The sequence below is a fragment of the Enhydra lutris genome, unplaced genomic scaffold, assembly GCF_002288905.1.
Source record: "Enhydra lutris kenyoni isolate GAN:26980312 unplaced genomic scaffold, ASM228890v2 scaffoldscaffold53, whole genome shotgun sequence".
In the NCBI taxonomy this organism is placed as follows: domain Eukaryota; kingdom Metazoa; phylum Chordata; class Mammalia; order Carnivora; family Mustelidae; genus Enhydra; species Enhydra lutris.
Window position 1 is genome coordinate 7,232,314 of NW_019154137.1, and position 20,954 is coordinate 7,253,267.

The 20,954-nt window shown below is 35.0% G+C and overlaps 1 protein-coding gene across 3 annotated transcripts in view; it reads right to left on the reverse strand.

Annotated features, from left to right (window-relative positions):
* Nucleotides 1-20,954, reverse strand: part of LOC111157267 (teneurin transmembrane protein 1) — a 550,623-nt gene that overhangs the window by 390,104 nt on the left and 139,565 nt on the right. The gene's annotated exons all lie outside the window — the stretch shown is intronic.

Below are 20,954 nucleotides of genomic sequence, written 5' to 3' on the forward strand. Positions count from 1 at the left end.
GGAGACTAGAGATTTTCTGATCAACTCTTAACGCTATTTCCTTAAATAGCCAAGGGGAAAATAAAATGAAAAGTAGTGGAAAAACCTTGTCAAATTCTGATAGATACCAAAGATACACCCTCTATTTTAAACCCCACTTGGAACCCGCAAATGGGACCCTGGAAAAACTGGCAGAAGCCATCTAAGGGTGAGTATTCTTACCAAAGTCAGCTCTCCCAAATCTCTGTCTGTAGTACCCAATAAAGAGAGGAAAGTAAAATATCTTTTGTACCCTTTTTGGGAATGCCTCTTAAGTCCAGGATATTATTTAATACAGCCAAAAATATTTACTATTTGTCCCAGCTGAAAACTGACAATATATTTTAAAGAATTTTTGAGTAGCCCTGTGGTCACAAATTGGTAGCTGGTATTTAGAGCCTGATAGGATTTTTTAGGCCTTCTTCCCTAAGTTGAAATATAACTATGTACCCAGACGAAGAAAAAAAAAAAAAGCCTTCTAAAGCATCCCTGGAAGGATTTAGTAGAACAAACAGCTCTAAATCCAAGCCATAGAAGCAATCTTTTGATTTCCACTTTAGTCGGAAATCTTCACCCTTAAAGAAAAGGTAAACTTAGGATAATGTAGGTGGACAGGTAGATGAACCTATGATGTCATTTAGGCTGCAACCCATTTCTTTGAGGAATTGAGAACAACTGTCCTAATCTTAAAGATCTTTGTAAAGCTAACTATACAGTTCCTGAGGCAGTTCAAAGTCCACCCATTACTTTTTACCAATCCTAAAACTTCCCTTATTTATTTCAAAGGCTTGTTAGTATTGTACATATCCTGGCCTCAGGAAACAAAGTTCTTCTTGGAGGAATTTGGCATTCTATCCCTGTGCCTTTGAGATAGAAATCTAGGCCATTTCTGTAAAGTACTAACTTCAGGGAGGTAATTCTTATCAGAAGGAAAAGTTATTTGAAGCTTTGGTGAATGATAAAAAATAATAATAATAAACAACTTAAATGTCTTATCCACAAAAAATGTCTTTACCCATATCATGGTTAAAAAGTTTAGAATGAAAGCTATAAGGTCTTTTCTCTGTCTGTATGTTCATGTGTATCTACTATATATGTGCATCTTGTAGATGTGTGGCATTTTTCTACCTCCAGATGTTATTGCCAAAATTAATTGGTTAAACAGCTCTATTTAACTGGCCTAAAGAAAATTAAGTGCTTATATAAGTTAAATTCCCAAAAAATGTATTAGAAACTCAACCAAATGAATTTCAGGTACATGTGACCTGGGAAAATATTTGGTATTAAAAATAATTTAAAATTTGTTAGTTTAAAGTTGGCAAATCTTTAGAGTTTTCAGCTTTAAATATAAAAATTTCATTCTACCTTGGTTTACTAATTGAATAAGTTCATGTTATCAGTCACAAAACTTGTCAACCAGAAAAATAACAGGATGATGGCTGATGTTTAATGTCTAGGAAAATTTTTGTAGGTAATGTAAATATAGTTGTTTAAAAAAAGTAAATTAAGTAGAGGTGAATGTAATAAAAACTTTTTAAATAGTTTCCCAAAATATCCAGTAACCTGAAACCTTAAAGTTTTGCTCAGTTAAATGATAAGTTAAAGTCATTAACATACAGAACATTTCCAAATAAGATAAAATACCAAAATGTTAATTACTGAATACAGGTGATCTACTTTATGCTTTCTTTTACGGAGGAATTAAAGGTATTTGCATCTAACTAGTGAACATGATTTGTGCCACACTGATTTACTCTGAGAAAGTATATGCCTCTGAAAATTATTAAAAATATTTATAAATTTGCCAAACTATAGAATGTTAATGTGAAAGACAGTTTGCAATGATTTACTTGTTTTCATGAGAAATTAAAGTTTTTAAGGATTAAGAATTGTAATATATGCAACCACAACTACTAGAAATAATAAGGGAAACTTTCCCATATGTGATGAAAGTGGTATATGTGTTTTCAGTAAAAGAAGATATAAGGAATTGAAATTCATTTTTTTCTGTGGGAAAATAAAGTAACTTTGGCCTAAAGAAAGGTTGGTTATTTCAGAATGTGAAAGTGGAAAAACAAAGAATGAAATCGTAGAAAATTTATAAAAAAAAAAAAAAGGAAAGAAAGAAAGATTGAGGGACGCCTGGGTGGCTCAGTTGGTTGATAGGATGCCTTCGGCTCAGGTCATGATCCCAGCGTCCTGGGATCGAGTCCCACATCGGGTTCCTTGCTCGGCAGGGAGCCTGCTTCTCCCTCTGCCTCTGCCTGCCTCTCTGTTTGCCTGTGCTCGCTCGCTCTCTCTCCCTCTGTCTCTGACAAATAAATAAATAAAATCTTTAAAAAAAAAAAAAAGAAAGAAAGAAAGATTGATTTTTGTTAAGGAATTTAATGCATGGTAAGCTGGATAAAATTGAATAAACTTTTATAAGGGTTTTTAAAAATAAGCTTTAATATCAACAGTATAGTTACATAAAGCTAATTCTTAATTTTCTTTCAAGGGCTGAAAAGACAAGTTTTTGTAGATTATTGATGTACCCTTAATAAGAAATTGTACAACTATATAAATTTCTGTATTTGCCTACAAAGTCTTTAACTGTCATCATGGTTAAAGGAATAATTAAGTGCTGTTTCACAGTGAGTTATGATCCTATTTGATTAAGTGTTTTAAAACCTTTTAATATTTTTGACAAACTTCCCCCAATCAAATGCTAAATGAAGTGTTTTTGAACTTGAACTAACTTTGGGATTTTTCAGAGGTATCCTAGAACATCTCAATTGATTTGTTCTCTCTTCTTATAAAAAGGAAGATGTTAAAATAATTAGTCATATCTGAGATGTTAAATTACATGGGAAGCATTGTCAAATAAGTAATGCTAAGCCTTTATGTATATACTTGTATGAATATGTTATTAATATAAGTGTTCCAGAAACTGTATAAAATTCCTAAAAATCTCATATGTGATGTCAGTCAAAAGCCCAGTTATTATCTTGAAATGTGGTATGTTATAGAAATAACCAAATTTCTTTGTCGATTCCATTATAATAAACTCATCATATTTTTAACAATGGGCATTTTTAAGTCTTTTGTCATTTACAGTTATTATTTTACTCTAATGCTTTGCAAAAGTGTTCCTACAAAAGCCTTCAATCTTCAAGGAGATTCAAGAAAAAGACTTTTGACATGTACTGGGTTCTGATAACTTTAAGATCATAAAACTAAGCTGGGTAAGAATTTCCAGAACTAATGGAGAAACTGGATTCAAGCAGAACAAGAATTAGTAACATGGGATTGAATCAGCTGAGAGGGAGGATTTTAATGTTTTTTAAAGATTTATTTATTTATTTTGGAGATAGAGTGTGTGCAAGTGGGGGAGGGGCAGAGGAAGAGAGAGAGAGAGAGAGAGAGAGAAAATTCTCAAGGAAACTCCCCACTGAGTGTAGAGCCTGACATGGTGCTCGATCCCAGGATTCTGAGATCATGACTTAAGCTGAAATCAAGAGCTGAATGCTTAACTGACTGAGCCACCCAGAAGCCCCTATAATTTTTATGACTTCTTGTTTAAAACAATCGTGATTCCTTAATGTTTTCTTTTTCCAGGTTTGAGGAAATTTTTCTCTTCACTTCTCTATAACTTACAACAATTTGGTAAGGTGTAACTTTGTAAACAATGATGTAACATTTAGTTTTTTCTCTCTACCTGATCACTCTGGAATTTGGACTCTTGAGTATTCTTTTCACGGAAAAATAATTATTCATGTAAGTCCAGTAAGAATCTGTTCTCCCTGTTAACAGGACACAAGTAGAAACATTGGTTATATCACCAAAGGTTTGGCTGCAATATTATACTTGAGAGATTTGCATAGACTCAGATATGACCAGACAGTTTCAAGGAACTAAGGTTGACTTTATAGAGCCAATAAAGTCCCTTGGAAAACTAGACCTGGTATCTGGCTTACAAGTTTCCAACAAAGTCGTCTTAAAACAGAGCTTATATGGTCAATGACTGTCCTTGCTGCACTTAAGTAAATAATGGGGCCAAGTCCAATCCAAACAAATTCGTTTTACTGTGATCATTACTTGGGAAAAAGCAAAATTATGTCTGCACCTTTGTAAATACTAAATTCTCATCATGTTATTTATCTTTGAGGTGTATACCTGTAAATTAGACTGGATCCTGAATTCTAATTTCCTCAAATATCTGACTACCATTCCCCAAATTAATGTTTCCAAAATTTCTCCTACACTTCTGATTTGGAATCACTAAGAATAAAGACTGCCCTTGAATCTGCTTGGAAGGGACTATACCAGGTCATCCTCACCAGATGGTGGCCAAACTTAGGGACTTGAACCTTGGATATGTATCTTAAAGCTGATAAAACCTACATTTGAAATCTGGTCCTGCGCAAATGTTGGAGAACTCTAAATCAAATTGACGAGGAAGAGAAGCAGCTGACATAAGGTAGACTCTTTTTCCCAAAACACTGTATCAAGACTTCGTACTTCACTTAAACATGAAACCCTTCCTTCTTCTCTTTCCTTCCTTGACTGTGGCATCAGTCTAGAAAGATAACGCCATCAACTGTCTCTCAGGTGATTATTAAGTGGGGTAACCTTTCAGACTGCTGGATTTGCCACCAAGAACTTCAATCTGTCCATGATATTAGAGACTCCCTGGTCTGTTTCCCTGTCTTTGGCTAACAACCCCAAACCTGGGGACCCTTGTGTCTAGGCTACATGCAAAGAAAGAGACACAAGGTAAGGATAGCCAGAACAAAAACAGCCAGTGTACTCTACAGACCCTTGAAATTTTACTGGCCTCCATGGTGGTCATCTTTCCAGTCTTGAGCCACAGATTTAAATGGAACTACCAGGTAGCATTTATGAGTGAGAATTCGCTTCCCTGGCAGGGTTCAACTCCTCTGGTTTGGAGTAAATTTAAGTGAAAATATAATCAGGAACTTCTTAACTCTCCAAAATATTACAGAATCTGGTACCAAAACAATGGCTTTCCAACAAAAATCCTTAGATTCCCAGTCAAAATATACTTGATGATAGGATAGCCTTTGATTATCTTTTTGCTGAACAAGAAAGTATCTGTTCTGTGGTCAATACCACCTGCTGTACCTGGATTAACACTTCTGGGGAAGTTGAAACTCATTTATAGAAAATCGCTAAGCAAGCCACTTGGCTTAAGAAGGTGAGTTCTTTGGCAGGGTTTTTCTTTGACTTATTTGATTTTGATTGGTTTGGATCTTGGGGACTATGGCTCCAACTGGTACTCCAGACATTGAGAATTATTCTACTTATAATAATATAGTAATCTCCCTGGTGTGTTGTATCTTCTCAAAAGCTTTAAATGCATGTTTGCAGCTGCTAACAACCAAGTAAATGATCTCCCTAAAACTGGAATGTCAGAAAAGAAATGAAAGGAATGATTGACTTCAAAATTGTAAGCCTGAAGTCGTGACCTATGACTACCACAGAGATTCAGCAAAAATCATTAAGACTTGTGAATATCACACAGAAGATCGATAAAAGCTGTGAGAACTACAGAGTGGTACTTGGTAGTGGCACTAATGTCTTAAATTTTGATTGCATCTCTCAGTTAAGCTGAGAGTCTGATCAAAAGGAGAGGATTGTTAAAAAAATGAAAGGACAGGCTCAAAATGGAGTTACCTGTGCTAAGCCCCATGTCACCAAACTGAATCTCAATAGCCAACTTCAATGCAGTTTCAACCTCCCCCAGGAATCTAATCTTAACCAGTCATTTTCGAATTTTCTGGTTAGCAGTAGAGTGCTAATCCACTCCTTCCCTGTCCCTGTCCCCCTTCTGCCTATAAAAGTCTCCCATTTTTTTATAGCTCTTCACAGCTTTTTCCTATTTGCTCGATGAGATGTTGCTTGATTCATGAATCGCTGAATAAAACCAATTAGATCTTCAAATTTACTCAGTTGAATTTTGTTTTTTAATAGTGTTTATTCTAGTTTTGAACAGTCCATGCATATTTGGAACATCTTATAATAGCTTCATACTGGAAATACATTTGTCTCAAGTAGGAACTATATATGGATCATATATTTTATTATCGGTGTAATAGAATAATATTACTCTTGAATATAAAAAAATAACTTACATATATACAAATGTATTGGGACATTTCCAGGTAAAGCTGGAAAATGTACATTGTGAGAATATTAAATATAAGGCATAATATTCACTATGATACTATCTTATTTGGAAGCAGGGAAAAAAGCTACAATGTATTCTCTGCCTTAGCTCTCTGCCTTAACTCACATTTTCAAAGTGGGAAGTAGTTGACAAATTAATAAAGGTATTTGTTTCTGCCATCATGTTTTCAGATATATCTCTTCTATATCCAACACACATGCTCTGGCAAATGTACATAAATAATCAGTTATCTGTTAAATTATATTTTAACCACATGATGTAAAATGAATTTGTAATAAATCCTTCTACAAAATAAGTAACTTTTTTCTATAGATTACCTCCTTTCATACCTACCCACACCAATTTTGGTTTATGGTATGTGGGAGAACTGTGTGGTCAACTTCAAAGGATTTAGTGAACCATCAGTCAACATTCAGATTATTTTCTCAAACACTCATGAAATTCTTAAGTGAACCCTACCCACAAATTGAAGATTTCTGGAAATCAACTTTATCCAAATGAAAGAGCTTAAAAGAAACACACACACACACACGCACGTGTGCATGCACGCGTTACAAAGCAGAAATGAAAACTCAATGGAAGCTTGATGCTCCTGTAGTTGAATTTTAATATGGAATGCAACTGGAATGCAATATTATGGTTCAACAACTTGCTATTTTTTCATCTGAGCCACTATTTATGTGGACAAAGCAAATCATTTCAGAATCCTTGCCTTCTTCCAATTGTCAAAAAGAAAACCTTGGCCACAAATGTTGTCATTTATGTTAAGCCAAGTTACCAAACTGGGGCTTAATATTAAACCTAATTGGAGTTTCAGTCTCCTCCAGAAATGTGCTCTTAACCAGCCAGTCAGAAATTTTCAGTTCAGCACCAATGAGGTAATCTGTCACATGGGTCCTCTTCATCTCCCAAAGGAAGATAGGGTCAACTGCATAAGAACCCCTGCTTTTCCTCTCTTAGAAAAAGTGACTTTTCCTGAAACAATTCTTTCTTTCTTTTGTTAGTAATTTCCTTTCCTCACTCTCCTTCCTATAAAAACCTTTCATTTTATATGACTCTTTGGAGCTCCTTTCCATTTGCTAGACGGTATGCTGCCCAATTCAGGAATTGCTTAATAAAGTCAATTAGATCTTCAAATTTACTCAGTTGAATTTTTCTTTAACATTATCCATGATAATGCAGAAAGCAAGTGAAAAAGAGAAAGCAAAGGAATGAACAAGGCCTAACAACTCAATGCAAATATGTGATAGACAGACTACTTTTTATGCTTTTAAATGTAACAACTCAATATGAAAATGTGACACCAAAGTCTCAATTCAAAAGAGGCAATTGCAGAGATTATATGCCTTCCTCTTAGTGTTCATGAAAACATTAGTAATTTCATTCAATACCCTACTCTATCACTTAAATGAAAATGTTATTGCCCACCCAACACAACCCTGAATTTCAAAGTATTATACAGCATTTCATTACAGTGCTAATTGTTAACACTTCTATACAAAAGCAGATGTATACTAGTTGGAACTGAAATATCTGAGGTCATCAGCTATGGTATTGATCAGGTATCAAAGTTAATACTCTGTGAAAATGTCTGGGAAGTGTAATCTTACCAACAATTAATGTCTCTCTATAAACATTTTGTGTGTGCTTTCACCACATGGAATTAATTCAGTGAAAGAATTTCACAAACTTTGCAAAAGGTTACCCTTTTAATAAATCTTGTCTTGATGTTATTGGATATAGGCAGATTTTAGATCAGGTTTGCTTTTGGCCCCTTTCCAATTTAGTAATTTTCTTTTAATCCTTTGACTTCAGGCCCTGCCTTTAGTGATAACTCTTATTGTAGCCTGATATTTATTGTTTAGTACCAGGGTCAACCTCTATCAAAAAGGTATTGGAGGGTCACCAATGCCCAGCAGGTTCCCTTTTGTCCCTAGAGAATATATTCAAACCACAGCATCGGGTTTTGGCACAGCAAAGGAGTTCTGACAATGATGTAAGCTTTTCTACTATTTTGTGAAATTGGATGGAAAAAAAAAGCTTTAAGGAGAGCAGAATTTGCCACCCCAAAATATGTTTCTTTGGCATGAGGATTATTTTGAGCTGGTTATTTAAACAAAAAAGGTGGACACCAGAGAAGGTCTAACAACCAAATAGAAGTTAACCCTTTTGTAAGAAACATGTACATTTATTATAAGGGAAATTCCCATTTTTTTAAAGATTTTATTTATTTATTTAACAGACAGAGATCACAAGTAGGCAGAGAGGCAGGCAGAGAGAGGAGGAAGCAGGCTCCATGCTGAGCAGAGAGCTTGATGCGGGGCTCGATTCCAGGATTCTGGGATCATGACCTGAGCTGAAGGCAGAGGCCTCAACCCACTGAGCCACCCAGGCACCCCAGGAAATTCCCATTGTAAGGGTGTCTCCTTTGCTATACCAGAAAGAGGGGGATGACCCAATCTCTAGAAACTCTTTTGGAGAAGGCAATGACTTAAGTCTACCTAACAATCATAACCTTGTTTACTGTGCCTTCCTAATAGCCTTCCATAACTGGCTCCCCACTGCCAGAATGTTTTTGTCATTAGCTGGAGATGGTGTTTAAAGTGTTAGCTTGGACCATTAGGGGAGTTACTGAGTTTTCCTGGGTCTCTCCCAATTATGCAGGAGGTATACATGTTATTAAATTTCTTTTTTTTTCCTCATTAATCTGTCTTATTATATTAAATTAATTATTGGATCAGTGGATGAACCTAGGAAGGAAGAAGAGAAAAATTTTCAGTCCCTACATAAACAGAAGTATAGGAATAGAATTTAGTTTTGGCTGAGAGAATTTTACAACTATTTATTATTTATACCATATTATACATATTGACAGCCAAAGACCAACCAGTAGGTAATGCCTATAAGTAAATGAATGAATCAGCATTTTACTTAGGCTTCACTGTGATGAATACTAATTTGTTAATGTGTAAAATTCTGCATTAAAGTGCTAAATTAGCCTTGGCCCTTGTTGTGAAATTTAGGCAAGCAGAAGCATTCAAATACATTATCACATATTAATTGCCAATAATGACTTGCATCAAGGTAACACGTGTTATTTAAAATAAATTAACAGATACAGAAAAAATCCTAATTAATGAATTTACCAATTATCTGTCTTGCTATAAATATGAGTTTGTGTTCTGATTCTAGTCCTTTCCTATCCACATATGCCTATGAATTCTACTTATAATGATTTATAAGAAGCAAAGGTTGGCTATGTGACCTGTACAACTCTTTGTGACCAGAATTTCTTAAAACTGTTCACTGAATGCTTTCTTGTAGAATGAAAGCATCAAAGCAAATAGCAGTCTATGTATATACAAAACGTTTTAGGGAACAAATCCTTAAAAAAGAAGTAACTTCATAAGGTGCCAAAACAATACTACAAAGAAAAGAGAAATAATTCAAGTGAGGCATTGTATAAAGAAACTTAATTTTATTCCATTTTCTTAATATGCCTGGACAAAAAAAAAGCTTCTTTTCCATTACCTCATCTTAAGTAGTTTTTCAAATCAAACCCATACTCACACTCATGCTGTCACTGATAATGGATCTCATGTCAAAGAAAAAGAGCATAAAGGACCCAATAATAAGTGCAATTATCAAACATCAAAAATGTAGATCAAAGTGGATTTCCTGACTCTTCTATATGCAGTCACTTCACAGCATTTCACTATTCATATCATGTGGTCTTGACAGGATATATTAATTTCTCCATTATGAGAGCAATGGAATTGGCACATTTCAGTCAGAAGCTGGCAATAAGTAGAGTCATTATTTCTCTTATTTTAGTGGTTTGTGTGTATATGTGTGTGTGTGGGAGAGAGAGATTGTGTGTGTATGTGTTTGAAAGATACACTCCCCAGACACACCACACTGTCTCCAGAGGTGATAGAGAGCCTTCAGAGAGATGTTAACCTTCCTATGAAGGATGGATCCAGGCAAGGATTTTATTTCTTTCAGATAGTACAATATTTCCTCTCTCTGGGAAACACCCGACCTATCTTTGGGAGGACTAAATTATCTCAGAGGGATACTGGGAGTTCTAGAAACTTGCCTCCCTGAATCATTTCAATAACTCAAGTAATCCAATTTATACCCCCCCTACCCAATCCCATACTCCCTCCTTTCCCAACACTTTTTCTGATAAATTTTTTTCTTTGAAAGAATTTGCATTTTCTTTTCCTACTAAATGTCAAATAAAAATTGTATGCTAGGTATTCTGTAGGCAGATTTCCAGAGTCTTGACAGCCTATAAGCTTTCATTAACTGTAAGTCATTTGTGCCTATACCCTGGTCAGTGCATTAAAAAAACACGCCAGTGACACAGGAATTATCTCTGAACCCACCTTCAACTGGAGTAGTTGACCATAATCAGAAGAGAGAAACTTTTTTAGTTCCTTTTGCAAGGATCCATCTATAAGTTTCTTAGTAATCAACTCCTTAGTGTCTTAATATGCTATTTCTCAGCCACAGAATAAGAGCAAACACTGTTTCGTATTTTTCATGAAAATCTGAACATGTTAAAAGAGAAATAAACCATTTGTAAAAGTAAAAGGGCAAGCTTATATGTGTAATGACAGATGGGACCTAAGCATCAGGGGAAAAAAAGGTTCCTTTAGGATTTTAAAAAAAAATTGTTTTAAAAAGGCAAAATGCTTTCAAGTTAGTAAGTTGAAAATCAATTGATTATAACAAAGTTTCAATGAGTTTTAAGTATTTTGAGGTTAAAAATGGCAAGTCATTAATATCTTAAACTCAGTGAAAGATCATTTTTGTTTTGTTTATAAATTTCAGTCAATCAAATTTTTGACAGTTGAGCACTTCTTAAATGTTAGTTTGAAAATAGGTTGGTTTCTAAACATGTGCTTTAACATACGGCTAAACTAACTTTTAACTATCATTAAATAAATAAATATTATAATAGATAGGTTAGCCAATTAGCATACTTCATTTTTCTCTATGGGGTAAAATGGCTCTGGATCTGGAACAGCTGCTGAAGTTGTTTACCATGACAGTAGTTAGAGAGAAGTTTCTAACTAACTGTGCCAGGCAAAGAGATAATTTTATAGTCTTCTCCCCAAGGGAGGAAATATGGATGAAGAGTTTGAGATGGCAGACTTCATCAATAAATCATGGTGAATATAACAGTGTTGCAGAATTGGGTAGTGGTTTCTATAATGACCAGTAAATACTGCTCTTGTTACTGTTTTTAAAGGGCAAGAGGTAAGAAATATGGGAAGAAAACAAAAATAAAAAAAAATCACAGAATATGTAGACCAAAAAGCAGATACCTTAATGTTCCAGAACCATCATCACAATCATTCTCTGTGCCATAAAACATGTGAAGCTTACAGAATAAGAAAAATAGTGAATATTAGGATGTCAATGGCACTCAAAAGACCTATTTAACAGAAGGAAAAAAATGCCATTTACAATCACATTTTATATTACATGTGAACTTGAAGGTGTAGTGCAGTGATGAGACCAGGAGTTCTGAAACTGACTACCAAAGTTCAAATCCCAGCGCATCACTTAATGCCCATTAATTTAGGCATTACTGAACCTCTCTGTGTCTATTCCCTAATCTGTAAAGGTGGTCAAATAAATATCCCACAGCTTCTGGAGAGAACTAAATGAGTTAGTTCATGTACTTAGAATGGTGCTGGATGTACAGTAAGTGCTCACTAAATTTTGCCATTCTTATTAATAAAAAGGAACTCAGAATACTTTACAGATAAATGTTTAGTGGCAGGCTTGGTCCTATACAAAGCTGTGAAATGAAACAAAAAGGAGGGCTTTCTTCCTTCTTTCTTTAAATTCTATTTCCTTTACAGCTGCCTCTTTTCTTCCTAAGAGGCTCCTCCCCTTGGACTGTGAATTCCCACCCAAATCTGCATTGTTAAATAAAACTATACAATCCAGGTTTTTTTTTTTTTAACCCTCTGTATCCTAACAATACTCCTTCATCCTATGGCACTTTCTCTCAAGTTGGGGTCACAAGAGAACATCAAGTAGGATGAATTACCATGGAGGCAGTGCTGATATTTTGCGCACAGTCTTGAATAAAAGGAGTAAGTGTCCAGGGACTATCAAGAGCTAGGAAAACTGCAAATGTCGCTGTGTGCTGACTCCTCCCAGTTAGCGGAAGACTAACTCCAGAGTTCTGGGGTCTAGATTTGTACATCCAACTGAAATTCAATTTATGCTCTGAATATCTCATAGACCTGCATTTAATATGCCTAAAATGCAACTCCTAATTCCCTCACTCTCACCATACTCCTTCCCTCATCTTACCTAGGTGACACTACAAGGTATCTAACTGCTCAAGCAACAAAATGGGATCATCTCAGATTTCTCCTTCTTGCAGACCTCCTACATCCAATTCATCACCACTGGCTTCCTTCAGAAATATATTTTACATCTACACACTTCTCTTTGTTCCCTATTCCAAGCTACCATCATCTCTCACCCGAATAACTGGAACAGTCTCCTTCCTGGTTTCCCACTTCCAATCTTACCCCCTCTGATCTATTTCCTGTATGATAATCAGGTCTAGAATAAAGTTGAAAGGACAAATTGGAAATTCCCCTCCCTTGCTTATTAAATCCCTCCAGTGACTTTCTACTACATTTAGGAAGCCATTCAAACTCATTATCTTGGCTTCCAAGGCCTGTGAACTGGCTGCTGTTTAGCTTACAGTTTCCATTGAGCTGTTCTCCTCCTGGTCCGCTTTATTTTTGGCACATTGGTCTTTTTGTCCTAGATGGGGTTATATTTTCCCATCACAAGTCCTTTGCCTATGCTTGAAAGATCATTCCCCCACCCCCTTGCCCACCCTTGCCTCATCGCATCTTGTGTATTTCCTTCATAGTGCTTACAACATTAATTCAACATTTTTTCTTTATTTGATTTTCCTCTTTTCCCCATTGGAATATGAGCTCCATAAGCATCATTGTTCAGTGTTCTCTCTCTAGCATCTGGCTATAATAGGTGCTCAACAAATATACTGAGTGGATGGATAAGTAATACATTTCAATACTTGTTGAATGAATAACTGGGAAGGAATGTTTTTTAATCTCCTCTCAAACTAAAAGATGTAGAAAGCTTCTAATTGTCATAATGTATAAGCCTAACCCACCACTTAAAAATAGTCACCTCAATACAACATCTACGTAGCATTTTGATCATATAACAGCTAACTGTCCTTCAGAATGAGCTAACATTTTAGAGTGAAACATGACAGTAAGTGTAATATTGCTTTCTCTTCTTTGTTGTACAATGGTTCTAGTTGATAAATATTATACTTTCAAAATGTCTTTGCTTTAAACCTCCTATTGAATTTGTAGGTTCAGTCATTTGTTTTAGAGATAATTAAAAAAAAAAAACAACCTAGGAATTGCAATGTCACTTTAACCTAAGGTGATAGTTTCTGAATACTCAATCTGTAATGTCACTCTAAAATCCTTCACAGGCCCAAAGTTGGAAAAAAATGAGGTTAAAATAAAAGGCAGGAGATGGCTCTGGACTCAAACTTCTTTTGGGGATTTGTTTCTAAAGATGCCCTCAAAAAGCAATAGGAAGGAAGAGGAATTGTAACTTAATTGTAGGCACTTTCTTTTTAAAGATTAATAAGGGTTACCTGGTTCTATTTTACTCTAATAATATTCTAATAATGTCAATTAAAAGGCACTCTTTCTATTCTTGAGGACCGAGATAGTCTCTCAATCCAAGTCACTATATTAGTTTTACTTTTGACCCATGCCATGCCATTCAAAAATATATTTTTCTTTTTAAAAAAATATTCAGTAAATTCAAAAAAGAGCCAACAATATACTTTCACCTCCAGACTTACTATTTAAGCCTAAGGAGAATATGACAAGCTTATCTGTGTTATCTTGTGGTTCCATAATTGCTCTCTGTGAGAAAGAAGTAATTTCTTATGAGGAACTCATATCCCTAACTCCTTTAAGTGCTTTTGGTATTGGATTAAATATTAATTTGAAGTACATCTGTGCTTATTCAGTTCAGCAGGTCCTGCTTATGAACAATGGTATAACACAGCACATGGCAATATACACTACATTGCTTTTCCACCAGGGATCACTATTTTGGAATAGATAAGAGACCTCTCTGACCTTCACATTATATTTTATGCACTTTTCTATCCAAGTCATTTATAAAATCGGGACTTCTCAACTTTAGAACACAGGATAATCTTTCTGTTTTCTTCTTTCAAAAGCAAGTACCTTGAGTACCACCATCTTGGGACCAGCATCAAACATTACATTCCAAGAATATTGTACTTTGCTGGGGCAAGCTCATTATTATACTAAATATAGAAGGATATAGTTTCTAAGACAGAATAAAATTTCTATATAACATACCAACCTGTATCTTCTGGAGTGCTAAATACAACCTTAGCTATTTAAACATCAACTGTAAGATTTACAGTTAAGGGACCTTGACATTCATTGTTATAATTGGACTTTTTTTATGGAAAAAAAAGGCTTCCTGGATTATGAAAGATAATTATATATAACTAATTTCCCTTTGGTATTTAAAACATCCATTTAATTACAATGAATATTTCTCAATTTCCACTAGTTTGTCTTCTATGAGAATGTGATAAGAATAAGGGTATCAGTCTAATTTGAATCATTTTATCTAGGAGTTGAAAGAAATATAGTCATTTCCTAACCCCAGCCACCTTACCATGTCCCCCACTCCCATTCTTACTCCTACTCCAAAACAGACTAGAACTTGTATTTCATCTCCACAGTCTTTGTGCATTCAGGTTGTACCTTACTCAGTTTTGTAGCCCAAGAAGTGCCTTGTATATGGTAATGATTCAAATATTTGTTGAACGGAAATTTTGTGCTAATGTGACTGAACTGGGTGGGCCTGGCTCCATGTCTTCAGCCAGGACAACAGAAAAACAAGGGCAACCCCTCATTGATGAGTGTCTGGGTGGTTTTCCATATCACATAGCTTTTGGGGGCTGCTCAAGATAATTTATAGGACCCTTTTTCTTCCTGGTTTTTCAGTCACCATCTATTCCTAGAAATTTGTCAATCCAGGTATAAAATCACCTTGATAAAGCAGGGTTTAAAGTACTGCAGTTCAAAAACTTTCTTTCAAGAGTCCCTTATTTACTTGACTGCAGTTTTCAGAGAGGGTGGCATGACTTATTTTTCCCTGGAAACACGATAACTAAGCTAGCTCAGTGATAATGGAATTTGATGCAGAATGGGCTTATTTAGTTGTTCTTAATAAAGGGATTTGGTTACCTGGAAAGGTTAGCTGCGTAGGTATCTTTTTAAGTCCCGGTGTTTTAGCCCCAAGTGGCCTTATTACTGTAAAAACAAATTATTGCAACCAAGGTAGGGTGCAGCAAAAAGATGTGTCTGTTGTCATGTTACATCTATTGATAGCATTTATGTCATCACTGGATAATAGGGTTTGTTATTAAGTTTCAGGAACAACTAAGGATTTTGAATAACCTCAAGTAACATGAAGAGTATTTTTCTAAAGACTAGATTTAGGCAATAATAGATTGAAAGTTTTAAGTCTGTCTTCTAACAAATTAAGCCGAGTTTACACTACTGAAAAACGTTTTCAACTCCATGTTCTTGCTTCTCATTTGCTTTTTTTGTTTCAGTGATCAAATATTTTAATCTCATAGCAAAGTACTGAGAGTAATATAACAAACATCCATAAATCCACATGGGAAATTAACAAACATTAACCTTTTATCATATTTGCTTCATGCCTCTTAGTAAAGAATGAAAGCATTCTAGTTAGCTCTTGAAATCCCATTCTTACCTCTCCTAAATTCTACTCTGCTCCCCCACCCCTCAGAGGCAACCACTATCCTGAAGTGTGTCCTAAGCACTGTTCTCTCTTGCTGGCATGCCGCCTTCCTGACTCCTTTCATTAGGTTACCACCTACCAGCCCTTTGGGTTTCAGTTGAAATGTTGCTTATTCACAGAGAGATTCCTATCTCTTTCCAAGTCTCTATCTCTGCTATACCCCATCATGTTTACTGATGGCACCCTCTCATTTTAAATGAGTGCTTATAACAATATTGATCTATTTGTTTATTTGTATGCTTATTGTGTGTTTCTATGTGGAGCCCAACTAGACTATAAGCTCCCTGGGGCAGAGACCATGTCTCCCTTGTTCATCACTGAATACTTTGCATCCAACACAGGTTCTTAAACACAGTAGGAGTTCAATAGTATATTTCAAGGATGAAGCACTATAACCTGACTATCAATATAACCCATAAAAAATCTCAATATTTGGCTGTAATCATTAACCCGATCAAGGTACTGTTACTTTCCATTCTAACCACAATACAGTGACATTCTACAAAGAAATAGCAACTTGCATTGTGTAATTAATAGTACAATATTATATGACTTGTAGGAACTTAAAGCACTAAGATGTGTATATATATATATATACATATATATATATTTTAAATTTTATAGGTAATATAACTGTGTTCTCATAGACTTAATGTTTTTAAAAATCTTAATTGGCAGTAATTGCACTATTTACATGTTAATGAACAACACCTGGCCCCAGCTGGGTATAAAGAGGCTGACAATGTTTTTCTCTCACCTCCCTGCCAAAGAACTAAGCATATGCAATTTTAAAGAGACTTGCTTGCCAGAAATAACACATTCATAATTGGTAGGACAATATGAAATTAGTTCACACATTTCACCATTCTCAAACAAATGCATAATATTTTTCATGTTTAAAAGCTTTATGATTCAAAGAGGACCTTATTTCCTACACTTGGTGATTATTCACAATCATTAAATTATTCCTGTCAATGAATGTGCCAGAAACTAGCTAAATGGAGGCCCAAGTGGCCTCCTGTAATAAGGGCCCAATTCCTGGCTTAATCCCTTGGAAAAAAAATGGGTTTCCTTTGAAGTCATTCAAAATCTATAATTAAATATGTTGATTTCCTGGTTCCTCTATCCTATGATACTTTAAATCACTACAGTTTTGAGTCTATTTCCCCTTACAATCCTAATACCAATTAAGAGGTATTGAAAAGTGACTTCTGACAAAAAAGATTTTTGTGAGTCATAAAATGGTTCTTGTTAAATTATTGTATCCAATCATCTGTAAGATACCAGCAGGGATTATGACAAAATGAAAAAAGAAGTACTAGGTCCTCAGACTATATGTGTACCTAGAATTCTATTTTACCAATAGAAGAAAGTTTGACACTGCTCTCCTATTTTCAAATTATAGACAAACCAACCACCAATTATTTATTGAGAGTCTGGTACATTAGCATTATAATGGATACTTTGGAGAGGGGGTTAATGAATGTGCAAGGAGTAAAGTTTCACATAAAGCTGTTTATAAGCTAGTTAGGGAGAAAAGAATGACAAACAACAGCATTACAATATAGTATTGGTTTGTGTGACATAGGGAGTATTTGCAGTCCAGGGAAGAGAGTGTATATTTAGGGAAGTCTCCATGGAAAACCATGTGGACTGAGGGTGGGGAAGGAAAATTTAGTATCTTCCTTGTGGCAGGAAATATGCTAGCTGCCTCATATCATTTAACTTGCTCAAGGTTACACAGTATTTAAGAGCTGGTAAGATCTGGGACAGGAATCCAGATATGACACTGTATGCATTTCTCACTCAGCTACATGCTAGCCTTGAAGGGTGGAGAAGACAGATAAGGTGAGAAGAACAACATGAGTAATGGGAAGAGTGATTCTGCAGTGTGCTGTGCAGAGGAGATTAGTACAAAAGCAAGTTTTGTGGGGAGTCATGGAAAATAACATCAAATAGATACAAAAGGAAGCAACAGATGATATTTCTAACTTAGGAAGCCTTAAAGAAGAGTTTGGATTTGATGAAGTAGAAATTCAAATGAATTGAGTTACATGGTAAAAAAAGAGCATACTAGGTTTTCAGAAGCTGATAGAGTAAAAAGAGGTGAGAGAGGAATGGAGTGTGATGATGATAAAGAAGGCAACTTCACTAAAGGAGTCAGAACACAAGCTCCTCAGTAGCGCTGTATCTCCAGCCCATAACACAGTGCCTGTATATGAAATGCTCAATACAATCATATTGATTACTATAATGAATGAAGGAATGAATGGTTATGGGAGATATTTGTGACAACATGAATGTAAATCAGGCTGAAATTTAGCGTGGCACTAAGAAAAAGCTTTGGAAAAGGAAATCATTTGTGCTAATAACTAATGGACAGGTAAAACATTTGTTAACAGTTATCAAACAGGCTTAGAATACAATAATAAAAGTTCAAAATAATATTTTAAAAATTAAAAGCAGCTAAAACAAGATAGCACATAATGTATCCTTATCAATGATTTTCTTAAACATTCATGTTTGGCAAGAATGAAAAGAAACAGGTGGTCTCAAGCACTGCTAAATATTAAGGTTTTATTTTACGGTCATATAGATAGATATAAATGACTGTAATATTTACCTAGAAAATGTCATGACTTTGTCAGTAGAATTAATGATAGCATCAATATCATAAAATTCCAAAGGTTTTATAAATCATTTTGGGCAAAGGCTTCCAATTTTTTCCACAAATCAGAAACAGGGATCACAGCAAGAAAACACTGAAAGGCTTTCTTGTTCCATCTTATTCTACTTTTACTTTTATATAAATACACTGTGGTATCAGGAAAAAATGTTCCTATACATTTTATGTGACAGTTTCCCAAGCCTGCAGTGAAAGCCTATATGTAATCATTTTTTAGAAGATTTACTTATTTATTTGAGAGAGAGAGTGAAAGCAAGCTCGAGTTGGGGGAGGGGCAGAGGGAGATGGAAAGAGAGAATCCCAAGTAGACTCTTAACTAAGTACAGAGCCCAAGATGGGGCTCAATCCCAGGACCCTGAGATCATGACCAAGAGTTGGCTGTTCACCTGACAGAGTCACATAGGCATCCCTATACATAATCATTTTTGAATTAAAAATCCAGGATATAAATTTTGAGATAAAGGATATGATAATTTTGATTATAATAAAACAAACCACTAGCATTTTCCCAATTTCATCCAAAATGAGCCAGCCATTTTTTTAACGTTTATTTATTTTAGTAATCTCTACACCCAATGTGGGGCTCAAACTCATGACCCCAAGATCAAGAGTTGCATGTTCCTCTGAGCCAGCCTGGTGCCCCAAGCCAGCCAATTTTGAAACTCTTAATAATATAGTTTCTTTCCTTCAGATTTTTTGAATAGGAGGTATAGTCTGCTTTTGCCAGTAAGGGCATTTTTAAAGCATACAGAACATTTTCAAAAACAATTACACACACATAAACATACATATGTCATTAAAATGATAAAAGACAAACAATGAACTGGAAAAAGTACTCATAAATCAAGTCCCAAATAAATAATTTCCTTAATATACAAAAACCTACAAATCAATAATAAAAGACCAACAATCCAATGTGACGAACAATACAAATAACTTATAGAAAGTGAAATGTTAATGGCTCTTAAACATGAAAAATTCCCCTTCCCATTCATAATAAAAGAAATGGAAATGAAAGAAATGAAATGAAAAATACAGCAAAAAAAGAAATGAAAATATAGCAATATTGGATTTTTGAGTCTATCAGAGGACAGAATTCAAGACATTTGATCATACCCTGTGTTTGCAAGTGTTTGAGGAAATAGGCATTCTTCTATGTTGCTAATGTAAACTCAGGTTAGTCCAACTTCTACTGATGGCAATTTGACAATCTGACAAATACTGTCAATATTTATCAAAATTAAAAATGTGCAAATAAGTTGGGATACAAACTCTACTTCTAGTACTTTACACGTGTAAAATAAAACTAGTATGCTTTTGTAATACCAAATAAATAAAACTAACTTAAGCTACACTAACTCGAAGCAGTATTGGTAAATGCATTACAGTACAGTGGTGCAACTGGAAAAGCAGCAGCTGCTTAAAATAAGGACCTTTAAGATACTCTGTTTAAGATACTTTAAGATACTCTGTTAAATGAAAAAAATACAAGGTTTGGAGCAAGAAATATAGTGTGCTTCTTTCTATTTGGGCTCCAAGAGGAAATATAACTGCATATGATTATATATTTCCATAATATCACTGAAAAGATACCTAAGAAACTGGGTGGAGCAGTTGATTTCAGAGAAACTGGGGGTGAGGGTTGAGGGAGGGAGATATTTACTTACTGGATACCCTCTCCACATTAGGTCTAACTATAAGAAATTGCCAGTACTGAACTGTTTTTGACATAGAAAAACAGTAATTTCATTTTGTTCAAAAACACCATTGCATTTGTACTAAATGAATGTGCTACCTATTACTAAAAAGGACATGTTTTAATTAAAGCTACATCTCATGCAAAAGGTTTTGTTATTTTTTTTTACTAGAGTTGGTATAGTGCCATCAAATGAACTTAAGACCTGGTCAATTGTGTAGATGGCTGTGGAGAATGGGATGGCCAAGAGAGAAACAGTATAGCGTATCTTTGGATATTAGATGTAGGGCATAGAGCCCCATTTCTGGAGTCAGGTTGCCTTGGTCTTGGCTATGTGACCTTGGAAAAGCTAAATAATCTTTCTGTACCCTGGTCTCAACCATACAATGGAAATAAGCATAGTGCATAGCTCATCAGAATGTTGTTGGATAACATAGACCTAATGTCTA